General features: G+C 43.8%; 1 protein-coding gene across 3 annotated transcripts in view; it reads left to right on the top strand.

The window, feature by feature from the left end:
- Positions 1–23,514, top strand: part of PLAC1 (placenta enriched 1) — a 212,263-nt gene that overhangs the window by 152,156 nt on the left and 36,593 nt on the right. The window contains exon 1 of one of the 3 annotated variants that reach the window (XM_043896014.1): positions 20,171–20,476. The exons of the other annotated variants lie outside the window; for them this stretch is intronic. The gene's annotated coding sequence lies outside the window, so the exon portion shown is untranslated. Of the gene's footprint in view, positions 1–20,170; positions 20,477–23,514 lie in introns of those variants that run through there. 3 annotated transcript variants of the gene reach the window in all.

Raw genomic sequence — 23,514 nt, 5'->3', positions numbered from 1 at the left:
TAATGAATGGTCCCTGCTGAGTCCAGAGCCCAGCTGAGTTATTTCAGTCCTGGGCCTTAGCAGAGATTTTTATTGGGTAACAAATCTCAAATGCAACCGGTCACCCTCTAGACCCCGAATTGGAACTGGTCCCTCAATCCCCCCCAGATGAACTCACTCCAGGGACATTCCTGGTAGTAGCTCAAGGATCTTGGCATTCAGAGCGTTGGATGACTGCTCAAGGACCGTACAGCGCAGGCTTAATAATCCCATGACCCCCTTGGGCTCCCCACAGCCGTGTGGACAGTGGCCTTTTCCGAAAGCAGAGTTGCCAATGACTCCCACCGGGGTTGCTCAGTTTTGAGTGGCCTGACTGAGAAACAGTTGGCTTTGAATTGGACACCACTGTTTCTGCTGGGCCTCAGCCTAATCCTCTGGTTCTTGCTGGCACCTTTCCTACTGTTCTTACTTCTCTTACATGGGCTCAGGTCAGGGGCAGGCAAGGCCAACAGAGCTACCAGACCCACCAGCTGGCATGAGATGAGTGCAAGGGCCCAGCACCTTGCAGGGTGTCTGCCTAGAGTGTGTGCACATCAGAGCCGTGCCTCCAGCCTGCCATGGAGTAGAAGCAGGTACTGATGATCAGCCTCCGTGTGTGTGCTGGCTCAGAGCTGTCTGGGAATCAGAGACCCACAAAAGAGAGGAAAGTGCTAAATCCAAGCCAGTGAATTTTTTGTGGTAGAATACAAATAACAGAAAATGTAACCATTTTAAAGTGCACGATTCAGTGGCATTGAGTGCATTCACGATGTTGTGCAATCATCATCTCTGTCTAGTTCTGGAACATTTTCATGACCCCCAAAGGAGACCCCATACCCACTAAGTAAGTAGTCACTCCCCATCCCCCCACCCCCAGCTCCTGGAAACCACTAATCTGCTTTCTGTCTCTATGGATTTACCTATTCTGGATATTTCATATAAGTGGACTCATAGAATATGTGGCCCTTTGTGTCAAGCCATCATTTTTTTAGTAGCTCCATGTGCTAGTTGCTATAACAGGCATGAGACTCCAACCTCAGATGCATGCCAGGTAGCAGCAGCTGCTATGTTTTTTGGAATACAGTACTTAGCTCACTCAAGTCACATGCTGGGTGATTTATTTGCACCATCCTGTGTAATCCTCACAACTTCCTGAAGTAGGTAATAGTAATGTCCCATTTTAAAGGTGAGTAATCTGGGGCACAGAGAAATTAAGTGACTTAGGCAAGGTCATACTAGTAGATTAAAGTTAAGATTCCAACTTAAGTCCTCCCATTATTCATCATGAATTTAGCCCGACTTTGAGCCAATCTACTTAGTTAAAGCCAGCCTACTGCCTTTGTGGTATGTGCTGCCTGCCCCATCTTGCTTGCCTTTAAGACCCCATAGGCAAGGGAATAATCTCATGAGGCCCTTGTTAAAATATCCCTGTGCTGCCAGGGATAGGAGCCTGGCACGAGCGCCCCTTATGTTCACATGCCCTTGGGTATATCCAGAGTTTTCTCAGAATGTGACCCCACCCCTTTCTCTCCTACTCATGATAGCATATGGGAATGTTAGTGACAGTTATTTATAAAGAAACTCTTGAATCTGCTTGAGTTTATTTTCTTAAGTAAATCAGATGCAAGCTTTGGTATTTGATTATTAGAAACAAATACTAATTGATTGTCAGACACCAGAGTGCCCTGACATCAAAGACGAGAACCTGTGGTCCAAAGACTTTCTCCTTCATGACCCATCTGGAGGCTTCAGAGAGGTATAACTCAGCTCAATCAAGCTTCCCCTGGGGCTGAAGATCAGGTTACTGTAAACAAAGGTCTTGGGTGGCCTTCATGAGGCAGTGCACCTGATGTCTGGACTTTTGAACAGGACTCTGGCTGCATTTGACACAGACTCCCATGCCCAATCACGTATGTAAGAGATAGTCAGGGCCTGACTCAAGTTCACTAGCCAAAGTTGGGGAAAAGGGAAAGGAAAATGGGTGTTGTCCCACTGTTTTCTAGACTCCAAGATGTATGTTTCAAAGTTCCACCAATGAGAGTGGCACTCCGGAAAGTTCAATGGAACTGAAAGAGACAAATATTGATACTCGACAGTCGGCTTCTATAATAATAATAATGGTACCGCCTGAATGCAAATAAGCAGAACAGATGTTCCTCATGTGTTATGAGTTGAAAATCATTCCTTCATGTGGGATCAGTTAAAATCAAGCTTGAGACTTAGTGTATGTTTAATATAAAAATTCTCAATAAAAAGACTTTGGAGGCAAAATCCAAGTGAGGGCATGCTAAAATCATCTGGGCAAATAATCAACCATTCAGCATTCGCCTGGAAAATATCAAGGGATGTAAGCATAGAAGGATGGCAATCCTGGGAACAGAGGTGTTGATGAGAGAAATGTCCTTTGCAATCAGATCTAACCAGAGGTCAGTGTGTTCAGTTCTTCTCAGCATAAGTGTGGCTTAGAGCTTGCTGCTCTAAGGTGAGGCCTGGAGGAAAGGAAAACCCAATTCTTTTGACATTTAATATACAATAGAAAAATTTTCAAAAGCTGGGTTCTTAGAAGAGCTAACTTCAACTTGAACCGTCTCAGCCCAGTCACTGAAATGGGGATTAATGAAAGAACTTCAGCCTTGTTCACTGCCTTCAGGACCCCATCCACACTGTAGAAGAACTTCATATCTGAGCTGGCAGACACACTAGGAACCATGATCCAACACTCTCAGCTCACTGACGAGGAGACAGGTACAGGAGTGTCTTTGATGTGCCCAAGGTCAACAGTGAAATAAAACCCAGGCAGAGCTGAGACATGACTCTGCTCTGGGAGCCCAGCAGAAAGAGGCAGAAGTCAAAATGGAATATAAAAGCATGACTGCCCTTTCATAATAACAGCATAAAATTAGCATTCTACAAGGGACAAAAAAAACCAGAATTGACATGCCCTTTCATTCCATAGCAACAGCTAACAGCCCTTTTGGTTTTAAAGAATTTGTGTGGTGTAAAACAGTCACCTGATCCCAAGGAAGAGAAACAAAACAGGCGACCATAAAGAAAGTCTTAAAGAAGCCAAGGAAGGGCCAAAAGCACTGAGAGGCTGCCCTACGAGGCCAGGCAGGAAATATTAGAGCAAAATAGCTAGGGAAAATGAAGGTGAGAAGGGATGTCATATGATCAAAGTTTATAGAGAAACTCCAGAAGGCCATGGATCTGAAGGACTTAAACATGTCCTCCAGATTCTAGAGTACGAGAGGGGCAGCCTTTGTAGTGCATATCAGGAAAAATGGACAAAAGGCAGCCTTACTATACACAGTGAGTATTAGTGTTAGTTGTGTCCAACTCCTTGTGACCTCATGGACTGTAACCCACCAGGCTCCTTGAGTACTAGATGCCCAGTAAACATGAAGGAAATGCACAAACCTTCTCCACCTGAAAGGTGTTACAAAGTTACAAAGCATTTCTCAGAAAACTTAAAATAAACCAATTTTTGGTGTAATAATAATAACAGCTACCATCTATTGAGTGCTTACTATGTGCCAGGCACCATGCTGAGCTCTTCACATGGTTTTCTAATTTCATCCTCACAAGCACCCTGTCACTACTTTTCAGAGGAGAAAACTGAGGCTCAGAGAGGTTGATTCATTTGCCCTAAGTCACAGAGCTAGTCAGTGGTGGAACCTACCCTCAAATCCAGGTCTCCCTTCATTCCAGAGCATGGAAACACTCCACCATCCTGCCTCTGTCATCATAAGGGCTTGGTTTCCTGGGACTCTCCCTCTGGCAGTAGAGAGCTGACAAAAGTGATGTTCTAGAACACTCATTCCAGTTGGTGGGAAAGATGAACTGGAAAGAGAAACCCTGGGATTAGGAGCCTAAACCAATAAGAGGAGATGAAAAGCAAGGACTTGTTGAAATGACAGGGAGGAGGAACTGACAGACTCTAAAGACATGTGGGATCCTACTGCACCGGACTTTGCTGGTTTCCTTTAAGACATCCCGGAGATCTCTCCGTGACCATACATGTAGGTCTGTCTTACCCTTTTGGTGACTGCTCAGGGTTCCATTCTATGGGAGCACCACTATTACAAACAGTTTCAGTGAACCCTCTGGATGTGCGTACATCTTTGCATCCTAGTATATATGTGACATCAATTCCAAGCAATAGAATTTCCAGGCTAAAAGAAACACATCTGAAATTGTGATAGACTTTTTTGAAAAGATTTTCAGCATTGAGATGATTAATATTTTAAACTAGGGATAAGGGAAAACCTTTCTTGGTACCATTAGGGAATGATATATTACAGCAGAAATAAATGGATTGGTCACCATTCAATCATATAATCAAAAAGCACAGGGCCTTCCATTCTTTTCTAAAACAAATGAACCTCCATATTGTCACATCTAGTGACAGGTAGAAAAGGAACCAAAGGCAACCCTTTGGGAATCATTTTCAAATGTTGGAAATCTGGTAACTCATCTCTCTTCATTACTTAATTTCAAAGGAAGAGGAACTAAGCTGGAGTGTGTAACAACAGGATGGCTGTGGCCATTATTTAATGAAGCATACAGAGGCTCCCAGAAGGAAGGCTGGCGAACTGAAAGGAGGGAAGTCTTCAGACATCATAGGAGTTTGACTTTATTTGTAGCTTCGAGAACATTGGCCATTGTTTTCAGACTTCTTAAAAGTAGCACTCAAAAGTCTGTTCTATACATCTGTGTCTCTTTTTCTGTCTTGCTTATAGGGTTATCGTTCAGTTCAGTTCAGTTCAGTCACTCATTTGTGTCTGAATCTTTGCGACCCCATGAATCACAGCACGCCAGGCCTCCCTATCCATCACAAACTCCCGGAGTTTACTCAAACTCATGCCCATCGAGTCAGTGATGCCATCCAGCCATCTCATCCTCTGTCATCCCCTTCTCCTCCTGCCCCCAATCCCTCCCAGCATCAGGGTCTTTTCCAATGAATCAACTCTTTGCATGAGGTGGCCAAAGTGTTGGAGTTTCAGATTCAGCATCAGTCCTTCCAATGAACACCCAGGACTTATCTCCTTCAGGATGGACTGGTTGGATCTCCTTGCAGTCCAAGGGACTCTCAAGAGTCTTCTCCAACACCACAGTTCAAAAGCATCCATTTTTCAGCGCTCAGCTTTCTTCACAGTCCAACTCTCACATCCATACATGACCACTGGAAAAAATAGCCTTGACCAGACGGACCTTTGTTGGCAAAGGAATGTCTCTGCTTTTTAATATGCTATCTAGGTTGGTCATAACTTTCCTTCCAAGGAGTAAGCGTCTTTTAATTTCATGGCTGCACTCACCATCTGCAGTGATTTTGGAGCCCAAAAAAATAAAGTCTGACACTGTTTCCACTGTTTCCCCATCTATTTCCCATGAGGTGATGGGACCAGATGCCATGATCTTAGTTTTCTGAATGTTGAGCTTTAAGCCAACTTTTTCACTCTCCTCTTTCATTTTCATCAAGAGGGTTTCTAGTTCCTCTTCACTTTCTGCCATAAGGGTGGTGTCATCTGCATATCTGAGGTTATTGATATTTCTCCCGGCAATCTTAATTCCAGCTTGTGCTTCCTCCAGCCCAGCGTTTCTCATGATGTACTCTGCATAGAAGTTAAATAAGCAGGGTGACAATATACAGCCTTGATGTACTCCTTTTCCTATTTGGAACCAGTCTGTTGTTCCATGTCCAGTTCTAACTTGCTTCCTGACCTGCATACAGGTTTCTCAAGAGGCAGGTCAGGTGGTCTGGTATTCCCATCTCCTTCAGAATTTTCCACAGTTTATTGTGATCCACACAGTCGAAGGCTTTGGCGTAGTCAATAAAGCAGAAATAGAGGTTTTTCTGGAACTCTCTTGCTTTTTCGATGATCCAGCAGATATTGGCAATTTGATCTCTGGTTCCTCTGCCTTTTCTAAAACCAGCTTGAACATCTGGAAGTTCTCAGTTCACATAGTGCTGAAGCCTGGCTTGGAGAATTTTGAGCATTACTTTACTAGCGTGTGAAACTAGGGTTATCATTACCATCTTTCTAAATTCCATATATATGCATTAGTATGGCAAAAACCACTACAATATTGTAAAGTAATTAGCCTCCAACTAATAAAAACAATTGGGGAAAAAATAAATAAATAAATAAAAGTAGCACCCAAAGGGAAGGGAGGGTAAACTCAAGTATTATTATTAAGCATCATAGTCTGGTCCCCAGGTGACATTTTGTTACACTGCTATTAGAGTCAGTTCCACCTGCAAATCCCCAGCCTCTGACCAAAAAGCTACCTGATCGTGGGCATCATGGGCCAACAAAAATGGAGGAGCGGACAGGGAAAGGAGGTAGCTGAAAGATAGCTAGTTGTCTCTCCCCAGAGAGACAAGTGGTCAAATGTAAGAAGTTTTAGCAAGAGACCTGTGCATGAAGACAATAGGTGTGCTTTTTAAAATTTCCACTGAATGGACCAGTGAGCAGAATCCCAGCATTCTATTCATTCATGCAACAAGTATTTACTGAGCATCTGCTATGTGCCAGGCACTGTGGCAGGCATTTGGGAAGTACAGCACTGAACAAAATGAAAGTGGCCTCTGCCTTCATGGAGCTTATTGTGTCAGAGGATAGATAAGCATTAAGCAAGCAAACACACAAATAAATCCATAGTTATAAACAGTCACAAGTGCTGTGAGCAGGAAAAAAATAGATTCTCGGAAAGAGAACATTCAAATTTTTTTTTTTTTTTTTGCTGATAACTTTACAATATTGTAGTGGTTTTTGCCATACATTGACATGAATCAGCCATGGATTTACATGTGTTCCCCATCCTGAACCCCCCTCCCACCTCCCTCCCCATCCTATCCCTCTGGGTCATCCCAGTGCACCAGCCCCAAGCATTTGTCTCATGCATCCAACCTGGACTGGTGATCTTATATATATACACTTGATAATATACATGTTTCGATGCTCTTCTCTCAGATCATCCCACCCTCGCCTTCTCCCATAGAGTCCAAAAGTCTGTTCTATACATCTGTGTCTCTTTTTCTGTCTTGCATATAGCATTATTGTTACCATCTTTATAAATTCCATATATATGCGTTAGTACACTGTATTGGTGTTTATCTTTCTGCCTTACTTCACTCTGTATAATGGGCTCCAGTTTCATCCATCTCATTAGAACTGATTCAAATGTATTCTTTTTAATGGCTGAGTAATATTCCATTGTGTATATGTACCACAGCTTTCTTATCCATTCGTCTGCTGATGGGTATCTAGGTTGCTTCCATGTCCTGGCTATTATAAACAGTGCTGCGATGAACATTGGGGTACATGTGTCTGGAAAGAGAACATTCAAATGGGGCCCAGACTGAGGAGTCAGGATGGTCTCGCCAAGGTAGCCTAGAGTTTAGACCAAGTCCTGAGTGGCTTAAAGAGCCAGGCAGAGAGACTTTAAGGCTGAGGGAAACATGTGAAAAGACTTTGTGCAATCAGACCCGTAGAATTGCTAGGCAAGCAGGAGGCTACCTGGGAGCTGCTCCCTCTCTGGACAAACCAAAGTGCTCTAGGCCTTATGGTGGCTCCAGGACCCAAGTGAGTTCCAGAGACCAACCTAGAAGTTAACCAGTGAGGATCCATGGTGACAGGCTGCTTGGAGGTTCAACCAGTTCGATATGGTGAGCTTCCAAAGGATTCCTAGTCTCCCCGACCTCAGAGAATCATGTCCGTGATTTCCATCTCTGCTCATTGCTTGCCATGGGCGGGGAATGCCTGCTTGCCAAAACACTGAGCCTCACCTTGGTTAGGGTTAACGATGGATTGAGGCAGCTCTGGCCTTCAGGAAAAGCGCAAGCAGCAATGGGGAGTGAGAGCAAGAGCCGGAGCCAAGGAGGCAGCCCCTGCCAACAACTTCCGCTCCTTCCCTTCCCTCCGGCATGGCTGCCCAAGGAGCCCCAGTGACTGTGTATGGTGATCTGTTTGTTTTGCAACTGACAAAGAAGGAGGGAGCCCTTTCTGACATTTTTGCCCAGAGGCCCCAGATTTCTCAAGTATGAAACTGCCAAATACGCAACTTTGGGTGGATATTTGGCTGAATCACTTTGAAGGGCCTGTCAGTGCCTAAAATGGAAATTGTTAGAAAGCAGAGGAGGGTGGTTGCCAGTAACCATGAAATGGTAATGACCAAATCATTTATTTTTGCAATGAAATGTCATCCCCTAACACTACAAAGGCCGGGTTTTTTTCCCCTAGCTTAGAAGTACTGAATACCTATAAGAAATCTTCAAAAGTGACTCTGTGTGCCATGTACATATCCACATGTGCTCCTGTCCCCCTCCCACCCTCAGTCTTCCCTCCTGAACCAAAGCTCCTCCATGCTTCCAAAGCCCAACTGCAACCTGGGATGAATTAAGAAGTTGGCTGATTGTGAAAGGTAATCAGGCTTTAGCTACCCTATAAAATGAAGGGGAGTTCATTTGGTTATTTATAAGATGGTGTGTGGCCAACTTTACCACGTGGGAAAGTCAGTAAGCAGTAATAGACTATAGCCCAAAGCATGATGTGGGTCTTTGGATGATCTGTTCCAGTGTAGCTATAGTTGCACCTAGGAGACAAGACACTTCATAAGGTTTTACCGTAAATAAAATTCAGTAGCAGGCAAATTAGGCCAAATCTCCAGTTCTGTACTTTTTATTTTTAAACTCTGGTACTTTTTTTTTTCTTTTTTGAGTTTACGAGGAAGAAACTGGAAAGTACATTGTGGGTTAACACTGGGGAATGGAAGATCTACTATTTCTTTGAAAACAGCTATTAAGATACCATTCCCTCGGGCCAATTCCTGGGCGGCTTAACCAAAGACAAAGCCTCAGGTCCTTTCTGTTTTTCCACATTGACTCCCGGTTAGGATCAGTGAAATTTTATATGGCCATAAAATTCATTTTAAAATAATACTTTACAAGCCTTTTGGCCTGAAAAATATTTCAATAATGTCTGCACATTCAATACGGAAAAGTAAGCTAGTTCTCTTGAGCTCTCATTATGATAAGCTTTGAGAGGGATCCTTGGATCACAATCATCACTCTAAACTCTTTGATCACCTGTTTTTTTCAACAGAAGTGGTTTTCCCCAAAGTTGTTTGTAATTGTCACTATGAGATCCATTTTGTAAGCAGGTCTGGTGTTAAGACAGGTAATGGGGACATTATGATTTAGCTGTGGACCATGGCCAACTGAATGTGGCAGTGGCATGATGTCTCACTGCATTTGAAGCCCACACTGCATGGAATCCCCATTATGCCAAGGGGTTGGGGCAGCACACAGGAAGAAGTGACTCTATTGTGGGTGAATCCCTCCTTCTGATTCCCTTGGAGGGTTGATTCAAAGAGGAATTATAAACTAGGCCAACTCTGTCATTTCTGTCACTTTCCCAACCTTTGAAGAACCCTCTAACCCTCAGTCCCTGTGAGTCTAATCCCACTCTGTCAGCTTTGGCTTCCTTACCTATAACATGAAGGACTTTGACCAGACAAGCTGTCAGTTCTTCCCAAACTCTGACACTTGACAAATCTAATGGTCTTACCAGCACAGAGCAATGTGGCCATTTTCCAGTACTTTCTGTAGTTTGGGGATATCCACTTTCTATAGTGTTCTTTCCCTCTGTGACCCTTGTAAGAGGGAAACACAATCCATTTCCAGTGTCATAAAGTCAATTTGGCATCACTGCCTGAGAAAGCTTTATTCTCTGTAGAAGGGACACAGAATGCCATGGAAGCCAGGGCGAGCCCCTGTGACTGACAAGGGATGCAGGCATATGAGGAAGGTGGGGTGGGCAGCCCTCACAAGAGCCAGAAACATAGTTACCAGCTTAGTCCTCTCATGGTGCTTGTCCCACTCAGAAGTGTGATGGCTCAGGGCAGACCCCAAAGCTAGCAGTCCTGGATTAGAATGCATGTCTGCATGCTCAGTTGTTTTAGTCATGTCCAACTCTGTGTGACCCTATGGACTGTAGCCTGCCAGGCTCCTCTGTCCATGGGATTCTCCAAGGCAAGAACACTGGAGTGGGTTGCCATGTCCTCCTCCAGGGGATCTTCCCGACCTAAGGATCAAACCCATGGCATCTCCTGCATCTTCTGCATCACAGGCAGGTTCTTTACCACTGAGCCACCCAGGAAGCCCCATGGGTTAGAATAGCAGCTACTTAACCTTGAGCCAGCTAATGAACCTCTCTGTGGCTCAGTTTCCTAGTCTGTAAAATATGGTTAATAATCGTACTGTTGAGAGGATTAAATGAGATTAGATGAGCATGTTAAAGTGCTTAGAACAATGCACAACACATTGTTCATTGAACACTATTAAGTTCAGTAAATGCCAATCATTTTCATCATTGGGTGTCCATGTCCAGGTATGGAGCCAGGAGTGGCAAGGGTCACATTACACAGAGCTATCCTTTCTCATGTGTCATGTGTCTCTGGGGTCTAGGTCACCTTTTGTGAGGTGTCTGCTCTGGATGAGGTGAATTTCTTCCATCCACAGAGCTAACTGCCCACTGGATAGTTCTTGTACCCCAGTCTTAGTCTCTCTAGATTCACAAGTCAGTGATAATGACCCAAAAAAAGGGTGGGAATCTATTCCATGAGAGGGAAAGTGTGGTCATTTAAACTAAGCAATTGTCTCCCCAGTTTGTGAAGGACTTAACAGAACTCTGACTTGAAGGCTCTTGGAGTTGACAAAGCATCTTTAGAAAAGAATGTTCCCTGGGGGGTACTCCATGTCCACAGAGGTCCAAACAAGAGAAAACAGATTGTGGTTAGACCTAGGGAAGAGACTTTTACCACAGATGGATAAAATACTGGGCTAGATTCCCAAAACAGGTTATATAGTGTCTTTCCCTGGTAAATTGCGCAAAGAGTAGCCGGCCATCTGTCCTAGATTGTGTTATAGACCATCCAAGCAGGAAAAGCCCTTAGAGGTCATTTTATCCAAGGCTTGATTATAAGAATGAGAATGCTAAGATCCAAAGAGAGGGGACAATTGCCCTATAGTCAGAGAGCTAATTATTGGCAGACCCAGGATTTAAATCCTAGGCCAAAAGCTTAGGCCATTGCACCATGCTGTTGTTGTTCAATTGCTGCTGCTGCTGCTAAGTCGCTTCAGTCGTGGCCGACTCTGTGCGACCCCATAAAGGGCAGCCCACCAGGCTCTGCAGTCCCTGGGATTCTCCAGGCAAGAACACTGGAGTGGGTTGCCATTTCCTTCTCCAAAGCATTAAAGTGAAAAGTGAAAGTGAAGTCGCTCAGTCGTGTCCGACTCTTCGCGACCCCATGGACTGCAGCCTACCAGGCTCCTCCATCCATGGGATTCTCCGGGCAAGAGTACTGGAATGGGGTGCCATTGCCTTCTCCATGTTCAATTGCTAAGTGGTGTCTGACTCTTTGCCACCCCATGGACTGCAGCACACCAGGCTTCCCTGTCCTTCACCATCTCCTGGAGCTTGCTCAAACCCATGTCCATTGATGCCAGTCAGTGATGCCATCCAGCCATCTCATCCTCTGTCATCCCCTTCTCCTCCTGCCTTCAATCTTTCCCAGCATCAGGGTCTTTTCTAATGAGTCAGCTCTCTGCATCAGGTGGCCAAAGTATTGGAGCTTCAGCTTCAGCATCAGTCCTTCCAATGAATATTCATGATTGATTTCCTTTAGGATTGACTGGTTTGATCTCCTTGCAATCCAAGAGACTCTCTGGTTCTGTAGTACCAACATACTAAAAAGTAATCGAGGCCCACCCAGAAGGACTCAAAGGTAATGAGCAGGGCACAACTTGCCAGTCCACCCATGTATCCATCTGATTTTGAAGCTCCGGCTGTCCAAGTGTTTCAGCCAAGCCTCCTCAACCGGCTAACTGGTCTTAGCTTACTATTTGAAAGCAGCTGTGGTTAAAGCAGAGCTTGCTGACTCAGCCCATGTAGTAAGGATGACTAAACACAAGAATTTCCTGTTGGGGGGGGGTAAGGGGGATGGAAAATATCTTTCGAATGCATTTGTTTCAGGGAACCATTCTGATCAGTCAGGAGCTGGCCCACCGTGGGCCCATGAGGAAAGCCACAGGCTGTCCCTGCTCAACACCAAGGCAGGGTTTACAGATGTTTCCTTTCTTTTCTGCTAAACAACACTGTGGCTGTCTCGGCACCATTTTGGTCTGGCCAGCATTTGCACAGAGCTTCATCTGCCAACTGGTACAGCCCAAAGCCAAGGGGAGCAGATGTCTTCCCTGACTGGAGGGCCCTTTCACATCCCCCTGCGTGGAGGCCTTCCCCCAGGGGTGAATGGGCCTGATCTGCTTTATCTCAAGGCAGCTTCAATCCTGAGCCCACCTTGAACTTGAGAGGATCATTTCTGCTGACTGATCAGAAAGCAATGTGGGCTGCCTTCCATCTCCAGGGTGCACTCAGGGGAGTTTGCAATCTGGAGTCGAGTCATCATTTTCAGGTCTGAATACCACACATACATTGGACAACTTTAGGAAACGAATATTGACTTCAGTTGGATTGCTCACCAGCTTAAGGCATTAATTCAGTGAAACTAAAATGCGGATAAATATTTCAAGGCTCTTGGCTGGAAAGGAGTCTGCCTTGCTCAATTAGAAACTTGGAGACACCTGGTGCATTTGGGGTCGACACATTTTTATAACTTGCAAATTAGAAAAGGGGGGCCGGGAGAGAGGGAGAGGGAACAAACACACAGCCATCTTCCAAAAGCCATCGACCACAGCAAAGGTTCCCACACAGAGGAGTCAAGTCCAAGGGGCCTGCCTCACCCTCTCCCCATGCCCCCTATCCCCACCCACTTAGTCACAAGGAGAAAACAGGACCAACTGCCTTACGGGTCTCTAAGAGGGTAGAGGATTTATTTTTCAGAAGTGAGTAACAATTTCTTATTCCAATGAAGGGGAGCGTTCTGGGTCAGCCAATGTGGTCTTGGGGGAGGGGAAGGGGGAGAAGGAGGGTGTCCTAGTTCCTTGCACACCTAGCAATGTGAGCTTGGAAGTGTAATTTCACTTTTCTAAGCTTGTTTCTGATTCTGTAAGCACTTACTTGAGCTACACATTGTGCCTGGTAATAATCCAGCCTCTAAATATTCAGTGAATGAAAGGGAGGGAGAGGGCAAAAGAGTCAAGAATGTAAGACAGGACAATAAGGATCTGTGCAGCCCACAGAGTTGGTTTGAAACTTAAATGAAATAGTTATGAATTCTTCTGCTTTTCTAACACTTTACAGTTAATGAAGTAAGTATACACCCACTATCTCATTTGAATCTCACAAGACGCCTGTGAGAGAAGCAGAGTAAAGATTATGTATCTGATAGAGGGAGGTGAGGCTCAGAGAGGTGGGAAGGAATACATGAAGAAACTAGGCTCCAGATCTAGTGCACCTTCAAACATTGGGCTGGCCAAAAAGTTCATTTGGATTTTTTTTTCATAGGCACATGGAAAACCCAAACAAAGTTTTTGGCCAGCCCAATACTACACACCCTCTTATTTTCAAAGAAAGGGTTTTTAAAGGAGAAAGTGCTACTGGATCAATGCCTTGTAACTAAGCACACTTTGTATGAGGGCTCAAACACTGGAGGTGGGTGCAGAAGAAGAAATATCAGTCCATGACTAACAATGATATTCAAGATCACAGTTAAGACCTGTCCACTCAAAACACAAGAAGCCAGGGGGAAATGGCCTTGGAATGACTTGGGCTGGGATTATCTGATATTTTTGTAAAAGAACAATGGGGCCTCTGGTTGGCAGGGAACTAACGGTTGCTATTTGCAACAACTTGGGCCAGTGTAAGGAGGTTGACTCTGGCTTCAGGTGAGCGAGCCAATATATACTTAGTTCACCCCCATCAGGTACCTCTCACGAAGCCATTAGCAGCTGAGCGGGAGTGGACTTGTGGTCTGAAACTTCTCCAGGTTTATGTGGGTCTTAGAACCTTTGACATATCCTGAATGGGGCTATTCAGGTTATGAGTCCAATCCCCATCTGATGAAGACACTTCTCTCTGCTGAGTGGCTGCCCAGCTTCCATACGACTCTATGTAGTTTCTAGCTCTGGGTTCTGGCCAGTTCTAATGATGGCTGTCTGTGCCACTGATGTTTCTAACTGCATTTCTATGGGAACACAGAGATGTTGATTGCAAATGCACCTCATGGAGGCCATCAGTCATGTTCCTAAAATGTTATATGAAAACAAAATTTTCACAAAGCACATCCTGGTTATTGTGCCCTAGGTTGGTTTGTGATTTAAAAGAATCACTGTTTCTGAATTTATCACTTTTTAAAATATAGAATTAGGTTTGCTTAAAGCAGGAGTTTTTAACTTGGGGTCTGTAGTTCTCGAAGGAGATAGAGAAAGTTGCATGGATTTTTCTGAAACTATCTGCAAAATTGTGTATTTGTGTTTATATATATTTCTGAGAAGAGAAGTTTTGCTCAGATTCTCAAAGGGCTCTACCCTCAAAAAGGCTAAGAATGATGGGCTTAGAGGAAAGTGGAAATGTAATTGTGTTATGAATCATGCAACTTCAACTGCAATTTATTAGGAAAGTGACTTCATCTGTGTCAGTGTCCATGGTCAGATTCTCTTCCCTTGTGTGACCTCTGAAGGATGAGTACCCATGGGACATGCTGCCATGCTTTAGTCTTCTCCCTGACCTATTTGCAGGGTGATGGCCACACTAATAGGATGTGAGTGGTGCTTGTTGTAGACTGGAATAAGGTACCTGATAACATTTCCAGTCATTGAGTGGGCTAAAAATTTCATTTGAGTTTCTCCATAAGATGGTACAAAAGACCTGAATGAACTTTTTGGCCCACCCAGTACTTGTCTTCAGTTCTCAGTCCCAGAGTGCAGCCTATAAGGCAGACATGTGTGCTTCACATTTTGAACTTTGGAGGCTGATAGTTCTGATTGTGAGCAAGTCACTTAATCTATCTGAGCCTCAGTTTCCTCGCCAACAGATGGGGGTAGTATCATGGTTGCCTGAGGACTGTAAGTGATGTAATGTGCTTGACATATAGTAAGTACTTAATAAATAACAATGCCAACAGTATCTATGCCAGAAGACCAAGTCTTGCAGACCAGTTCAGTTCAGTCGCTCAGTCGTGTCTGACTCTTTGCGACCCCATGGGCTGCAGCACGCCAGGCCTCCCTGACCATCACCAACTCCCGGAGTTTACTCAATCTCATGTGCATTGAGTCCGTGGTGCCATCCAACCATCTTATCCTCTGTTGACCCCTTCTCCTCCCACCTTCAATCTTTCCCAGCATCAAGATCTTTCCTAATGACTCAGTTCTTTGCATCAGGTGGCCAAAGAATTGGAGTTTCAGCTTCAACATCAGTCCTTCCAATAAATATTCAGGACTGATTTCCTTTAGGATGGACTGGTTGGATCTCCTGTCAGTCTAAGGGACTCTCAAGAGTCTTCTCCAACACCACAGTTCAAAAGCATCAATTCTTCGGTGCTCAGCTTTCTTTACAGTCCAACTCTCACATCCATACATGACTACTGGAAAAACCATAGCTTTGACTAGACGGACCTTTCTTGACAAAGTAATGTCTCTGCTTTTTAATATGCTGTCTAGGTTGGTCATAACTTTTCTTCCAAGGAGCAAGCATCTTCTAATTTCATGGCTGCAATCACCATCTGCAGTGATTTTTGAGCCCAAAAAAATAAAGTCTCTCACTGTTTCCATTTCTTCCCCATCTATTTCCCATGAAGTGATGGGACTGGATGCCATGATCTTAGTTTTATGAATATTGACTTTTAAGCCAGTTTTCTCACTCTCCTCTTTCACTTTCATCAAGAGGCTCTTTAGTTCTTCTTTGCTTTCTGCCATAAGGGTGGAGTCATCTGCATATATCTGAGGTTATAGATATTTCTCCCAGCAATCTTGATTCCAGTTTGTGCTTCATCCAGCCCAGCATTTCTCATGATGTATTCTGCATATAAGTTAAATAAGCAGGGTGACAATATACAGCCTTGACGTACATTCTCAATTTGGAATCAGTCTGTTGTTCCATGTCCAGTTCTAACTATTGATTTCTGATCTGCATACAGATCTCTCATAAGGCAGGTAAGGTGGTCTGGTATTCCCATCTCTTTCAGAATTTTCCACAGTTTGTTGTGATCCACATAGTTAAAGTCTTTGGCATAGTCATTAAAGCAGAAGTAGATGTTTTTCTGGATCTTTCTTGCTTTTTTGATGATCTAACAGATGTTGGCAATTTGATCTGTGGTTCCTCTGCCTTTCCTAAATCTAGCTTGAACATCTGGAAATTCATGGTTCATGTACTGTTTAAGCCTGGCTTGGAGAATTTTGAGCATTATTTTGCTAGCATGTGAGATGAGTGCAGTTGCACAGTAGTTTGAGCTTTCTTTGACATTGCCTTTCTTTGGGATTGGAATGAAAACTGACCTTTTCCAGTCCTGTGGCCACTGCTGAGTTTTCCAAATTTGCTGGCATTTTGAGTGCAGCACTTTTACAGCATATCCTCTTAGGATTTGAAAGAGCTGAACTGGAATTCCATCATGTTCACGAGCTTTGTTCATAATGATGCTTCCTAAGGCCCACTTGACTTCGAATTCCAGGATGTCGGGCTCTAGGTGAGTGAACACACCATCATGATTATCTGGATCATTAAGATCTTTTTTGTATAGTTCTTCTGTGTATTCTTGTCACCTCTTCTTAATATCTTCTACTTCTGTTAGGTCCCTACCATTTCTGTCCTTTATTGAGCCCGTCTTTGCATGAAATGTTCCCTTGGTGTGTCTAATTTTCTTGAAGAGATCTCTAGTCTTTCCCACTCTATTGTTTTTCTCTATTTCTTTGCACTGATCACTGAGGAAGGCTTTCTTATCTCTCCTTGCTATTCTTTGGAACTCTGCATCCAAATGGGTATATCTTTCCTTTTCTCCTTTGCTTTTGGCTTCTCTCCTCTTCACAGCTATTTATAAGGCCTCCTCAGACAGCCACTTTGCTTTCTTGCATTTCTTTTTCTTGGGGATGATCTTGCTCCCTGTCTCCTGTACAATGTCACGAACCTCTGTCCATAGTTCATCTGGCACTTTGTCTATCAGATCTAGTCCCTTAAATCTATTTCTCACTTCCATTGTATAGTCATAAGGGATTTGATTTAGGTCATACCTGAATGGTCTAGTGGTTTTCCCCACTTTCTTCAATTTAAGTCTGAATTTGGCAATAAGGAGTTCATGATCTGAGCCATGGTCAGCTCCCAGTCTTGTTTTTGCTGACTGTATAGAGCTTCTCCATCTCTGGCTGCAAAGAATATAATCAATCTGATTTCGGTGTTGACCATCTGGTGATGTCCATGTGTAGAGTCGTCTCTTGTGTTGTTGGAAGAAGGTGTTTGCTATGACCAGTGCATTCTCTTGGCAGAACTCTATGAGCCTTTGCCCTGCTTCATTCTGTACTCCAAGGCCAAATTTGCCTGTTACTCCAGGTGTTTCTTGACTTCCTACTTTTGCATTCCAGTCCCCTATAATGAAAAGGACATTTTTGGGGGGTGTTAGTTCTAGAAAGTCTTGTAGGTCTTCATAGAACCGTTCAGCTTCAGCTTCTTCAGCATTTCTGTTTGGGGCATAGTCTTGGATTACTGTGATATTGAATGGTTTTCCTTGGAAACAGAGATCATTCTTTCATTTTTTGAGATTGCTTCCAAGTACTGCATTTCGGACTCTTGTTGAAGATGATGGATACTCCATTTCTTCTAAGGGATTCTTGCCAACAGTAGTAGATATAATGGTCATCTGAGTTAAATTCACCCATTCCAGTCCATCTTAGTTTGATGTTTCCTAGAATGTCGATGTTCACTCTTGCCATCTCCTGTTTGACCATTTCCAATTTGCCTTGATTCATGGACCTAACATTCCAGGTTCCTATGCAATATTGCTCTTTACAGCATTGGACTTCTATCACCAGTCATATCTGCAACTGAGTGTTGTTGTTGTTTGGATCTTCACGTCTTTATGAAGATCCAAAGCTCTTTTTGGAGGACATGAGGACATGGATCACTCTAGGGCCCACCTTGCTGCCTGGGGCCATGCTCAGTGACCCATTCAGGAGCATAGAAACAAAACCCATTGTACCATTGTCATCTTGTCAAAATATAGGGTTTGGCCTGTTCAGCACTTGTCCTCTGCCAAAAGCTGCTAAGGAGCCCTGATACCACATTTGATTATTGAATGGAGTTCTATGTAGAGATTCAGGCAGTGAGTATAGGAGGCTGGAGCAATTGGTTCAGTTTCAGTCAAATCAGCTCAAAACCTTCATTCAGAGCTTTGGCCCAGCAGCAATCATAGTGTCCACAGGATTTTCCCACCCTTCTTCCTATCTGAGCCTCAAGACATCTGGATGAGGTCAGAAGGACAGATGTTGGAGATGCTGTTTATTACAGCAATAATATAAGCAAGTCTGGGAGTTTTGAGGACTTGGTCAAAATGCAGTGTTTTGCACAAAACAAAAAGGAGTGTGTTAGCAAGAAATGGTGATGAGTATTAGTTTGTGAGTATTGAGTGTATAAATGAGTATAGCACAGAGCTGGGCATGTGGAAAGGCTTACCTACATTGGGGTGTCTAGAATTCGATAAAAGGAAAAAACACAAGGGAGTCTAACTGAACACTGGATGCTCTCATCCAATTGAGGGCAGTAAGTCTTTAAAGACAGGAAGTCCTAAGTCAGTTGCAGGACACCAGAAAGCCTTCCTCAAGGAGGCAGGTTTGGGGCTGTTCAGAGAGGCAGAGGGAAGAAGTAAAGGCTGGGAGGCAGATAAGCAAGAGCTGAGAAGCTGGGAAGAGCCTGCAGGAGAAGGGAGAAGCTCAAACACGGTGATGAGCCAGGGTGCTGCTTTGAAAAGAGTTTTGGGTAAAGAGGTTCTGGAGACCACACCCAGCTGCCCAAATGAAAACAGAAGGCATCCAGAGCAGCTAACTGTGGCAGCAGAGGGGCAAAATGAGGGAATGGAGTCAAAGTGTCCAGCTGGGAGCCAGGAATGAGAATCCAAACTTAAATGGTTAGAGTCTGGGCTGGGATGAAGCCACAGAAACCCAGGAAGGTGAATGATGCAAGGGAGAGTGTGCTGGTCTCTGGAGCCTTTACCTAGAGGAGCGCAAAGACTTTCCTCTCTGTATGGAGCAAACTGATTTGGGGTCTTTATACTTCTCTGGCATGAGAAAGTTATATTTCGTCAGCATGCCTCCTTCATGCAGGAGCACGTGGCTGCCTGGCTTTAAGACAATCAGCAAAATCACTTGCGAAAGAGAGAAACCAAGAGGTGATTTGTCATGTTGCGAAATGATTCTTTACCAAAGGACATGCAGAGAGCGCCTTGACTTAGACCCTCCCTGAAGTGCCTTTTTGAATGTAGGATGAACCAATTCAGAAATTCTATCGAAAATGTTTGTTTAAATAGCTTTAAAAAGTAAAAAAAAAAAAAAAAAAATGTGGGGGAGGAGAAAAAAAGCCAAATGTTTCCAGTTGTCTTTTCTTGTGATACATGGGAACTGTATAAAACTTACACTTTCTGAAATTAATACTAAGCTATGGTAATTTACTGAGATGAAATATATGAGGATTAACCAGTAATAATAATAGTGGTCAATGTGTATTGAAGGCTTGCTAAGTACAACATATTACTAAACAATTTAAAGTCATTATCCTGTTTTATCTTCACAACAGTCTTTTGAGGTATTCTCCACATTTCAGATATGAGGGAAATGAAATTTTAGAGAAGTTAGCTAAATTGCACGCTATCAAAAGAAAGAAAGAGAAGGAGGGAGGGAAGGAGGAAGGAAGGAAGGGGTAAAGAAAAGCAAAGGGAAGGAATGTAACTCCCTTAGGTTATGTGCAGGGTAGCACCCTGTGTCCTGAGAGGCTTTGAAGGGTAGAGTGACAAAACCCCTAGGCAGTCCCCCTCTTCAGCCTTTGCCCAGGTTTCTATTAATACTTAATGTAACAGGTCTTGTGAAACTTCTCTGATGGAAAGACACCTCTGTCAGCCTGCAGAGATTGGTCAAGGCCCTAGTCCAGCGGTGAAACAATTTTGTTGACATTTCAGTGTGAAAGGTACAGAAGCAAGGTCTGCAAAGGGGGCTCGGGATTCAGTTCCCTGGGTTGTCCTGAGATTTTCTTCCTCAGATTTGAACACTTCCCTTGGTTGAGAAAACCCAGGGCTGTGAAGCAGTTCTTCACTCCTGCTCTGGACACTGGGTGAGGAGTGGTGAGTGTTGACCCCTCCAAGCATCACGTTGGCTGGAGCTCTGAAGCACTGCTTCTACCTGCCTTGCGTGCCTGAGAGGCCAAGCCTGGATCAGCTCCAGAAACCCCCAGAGGGCAGGAACCGTGCACTTGATCAAGGCTGCCGACAGTGACTGGATTCATTCCGGGTTCAGCTCCTCAGCGGGGTAGGTGAAGGTGCCATACATTCATGATTAAGGGAAGAAGAGAATCTTGTTTTTACAAACTTTAAAGGAATATAAAAATGACTTTGTGGTGTCTGAATTACCTTTGCTGGATAAATAGAGCCCTGTGGCCTGAGGGCTTAGGGAGCATTGTGGGGAGATCATGTATTTCCTTATGCATGTTTCTATATAGATATGTTTCCTTATATGCATGCGCCTGAGAGTTTGTCACTGGTTCTCACTGAAACTGGTTGTTTCCTGTGGGTGACTTCTGTCTGTCCATTTAGGTGGTAAGTCCTTAGTTTAATATCTGAGCCTGTGTACTCTGAGTGGTCCTAGGCAGTTGTGTTTGGGGGTCCCAGGCTGAAACTAAGACTGATATTTTTGAAACTTTCTTGGATGGAAGATAGGAGTCTTGTTTGTTGTTGGTTAGTCGCTAATTTGCGTCTGACTCTTTTTGCGACCTCTTGGACTGTAGCCCACCACACTTCTCTGTCCATTGGATTTCCCAGGTAAGAATATTGGTGTGGGTTGCCATTTTCTTCTCTAGGGGTCTGGAAGCCCTATTTAATTGCTGCTAGCAGTCTGTAGCTTACAAGAGATGAAACCTTTGATTTTCGTTGTTGACAAACTATTCTTGTTTTAGTGGTGACAGCAGCTCCCATATATTGTGATCTTCCCATGTGCCTGACTCTACTAAACCCTTTACATACATAAACTCATTTAAGCTTCACCATATCCCTAAAAGTGAAGATCACTTTTAGGATCACTTATCCTCCATTTTGTAGATGAGGAAAGTGATAGAGAGCTGAAGGGATTTGACTAAAGGCTCCTAGTAAGTGGAGAGGTGGGATTTGTACCTGTAGTCTTTTCTTTTATTTTTGAAGATCTAATTGGCTTTATTTATTTTATTTTTAATTGAAGAGTAATAGCTTTACAATATTGTGCTGGTTTCTGCCATACATTAATATGAACCAGCCATATGTGTACATATGTCCTCTCCCTCATGAAACTCCCTTCCACCTCCCATCCCACCCCACCCCTCTAAGTTGTCACAGAGCACCAGATTTGGGTTCCCTGTGTTGTATAGCAAATTCCCGCTATCTATTTTACATATGGTAATATATATGTTTCAATGCTAGTGTCTCAATTCATCCCACCCTCTCCTTCCCCCACTGTGTCCAAAAGTCTGTTATTTATGTCATCTCCTTTGCTGCCTTGCAGATAGGATCCTCAGTACCGTCTTTCTAGATTCCATTTATATGTGTTAATATATGATATTTGTTTTTCTCTTTCTGACTTACTTCACTCTATAATAGGCTCTAAGTTCATCTACAGAGAAGGCAATGGCACCCCACTCCAGTACTCTTGCCTGGAAAATCCCATGGACGGAGGAGCCTGGTGGGCTGCGGTCCGTGGAGTAGCTAAGAGTAGGACACAACTGAGCGACTTTACTTTCACTTTTCACTTTCATGCATTGGAGAAGGAAATGGCAACCCACTCCAATGTTCTTGCCTGGAGAATCCCAGGGATGGGGGAGCCTGATGGGCTGCCGTCTATGGGGTCACACAGAGTTGGACATGACTGAAGTGACTTAGCAACAGCAGCAGCATCAAGTTCATCTAACTCACTACAACTGACTCAAATATGTTCCTTTTCATGGCTGAGTAATATTCCATCATGTATATGTAGCACAAATCTGTCGATGGACGTCTAGGTTGTTTTCATGTCCTAGCTTTTGTAAGTAGTGCTGCGATGAACATTGGGGTACATGTGTCCTTTTCAATTATGGTTTCCTTGGGGTATTTGCCTAGTAGTGAGATTGTTGAATCATATGGTACTTTTATTCCTAGTTTTTTTTTAAAGGAATCTCCATACTTGAACCCACAATCTTAATGACCAAACAAATCTTCCCTAGGAAAATTGCTCAGAATTCTCCTCCCTGCAAATTTCAAGCAGGTACTCTTTAAGAGAATTAATATGTGGTTCAAGAAGCAATGGAGAAGGAAATGGCAACCCACTCCAGTACTCTTGCCTGGAAAATCCCATGGATGGAGGAGCACAATAGGCTACAGTCCATGGGGTCCCAAAGAGTCGGACACAACTGAGGGACTTCACTTCACTTCACTTCACTTCAAGAAGTGAAAGTGGCTTTGGGAGGAGAAAGATACATAAAGTTGTCTATGAGAGAGGCTGGGAACCATTTGTGCAAACTAGTCTGCTATGGGAGCAATTGTATCTTGACTGGGGAGAGAACAAGGAAGTTGATAGGACCACCTGGAGCTGGACAGGCAGTCCCTGAACTGGGCTTGAGCCTTGAGAGGGAGAAGGCCAAGGCCAAGGCCAGAGGCCAATAGGCCTGGGAAACTGGCACCATGGCACTGCTTCTAGGCCTGGGTGTCCTAGAATTGTTTAGAGGAGACGCCCAGCTCTTTGTACTGGGTAATATTCCCATGCACACCTCTTGTTATTATTTGTGTCTTTTTTGCATATTTTCTAACTGGTTATTGCTGGTATATAAGGAAGTTTTTTATTTCTGCATGTTCACTGTACATTTAACTACCCTACTGAACTCTCATTAACTTTTGATGTAAAATTATAATTCACTCACATCCCAGGTTTTCTAGATATGCAAGGATATCATTACAAAAATAGAGAAAGAAAGAAAAAAGTTAGTTGCTCAGTCATGTCCAACTCTTTGAGACCCCATGGACTGTAGTAACTCAACAGGCTCCTCTGTCCATGGGATTTCTCCAGGCAAGAATACCAGAGTGGGTTGCCATTTCCTTTTCCAGGGGATCTTCCCGACCCCAGGATTGAACCCAGGTCTCCTGCACTGCAGGCAAATTCTTTACTGGTTGTGCCACCAGATGATATATGTATATATATGTATGTATGTATGTATGTGTATATAAATATATACACACTGTGTATATATTTATATATATATATACACACACACACACATATTGGGACTTCCCTGGTGCTCAGGTGGTTAAGATTCCATGTTTCCACTACAGTCAACATTTGTTGGTGGAAGG

The sequence above is a fragment of the Cervus elaphus genome, chromosome X (genome assembly GCF_910594005.1).
Source record: "Cervus elaphus chromosome X, mCerEla1.1, whole genome shotgun sequence".
Classification (NCBI taxonomy): domain Eukaryota; kingdom Metazoa; phylum Chordata; class Mammalia; order Artiodactyla; family Cervidae; genus Cervus; species Cervus elaphus.
Note: the sequence above shows the minus strand (reverse complement) of the source record. Positions and strands in the feature narration are given on the sequence as shown.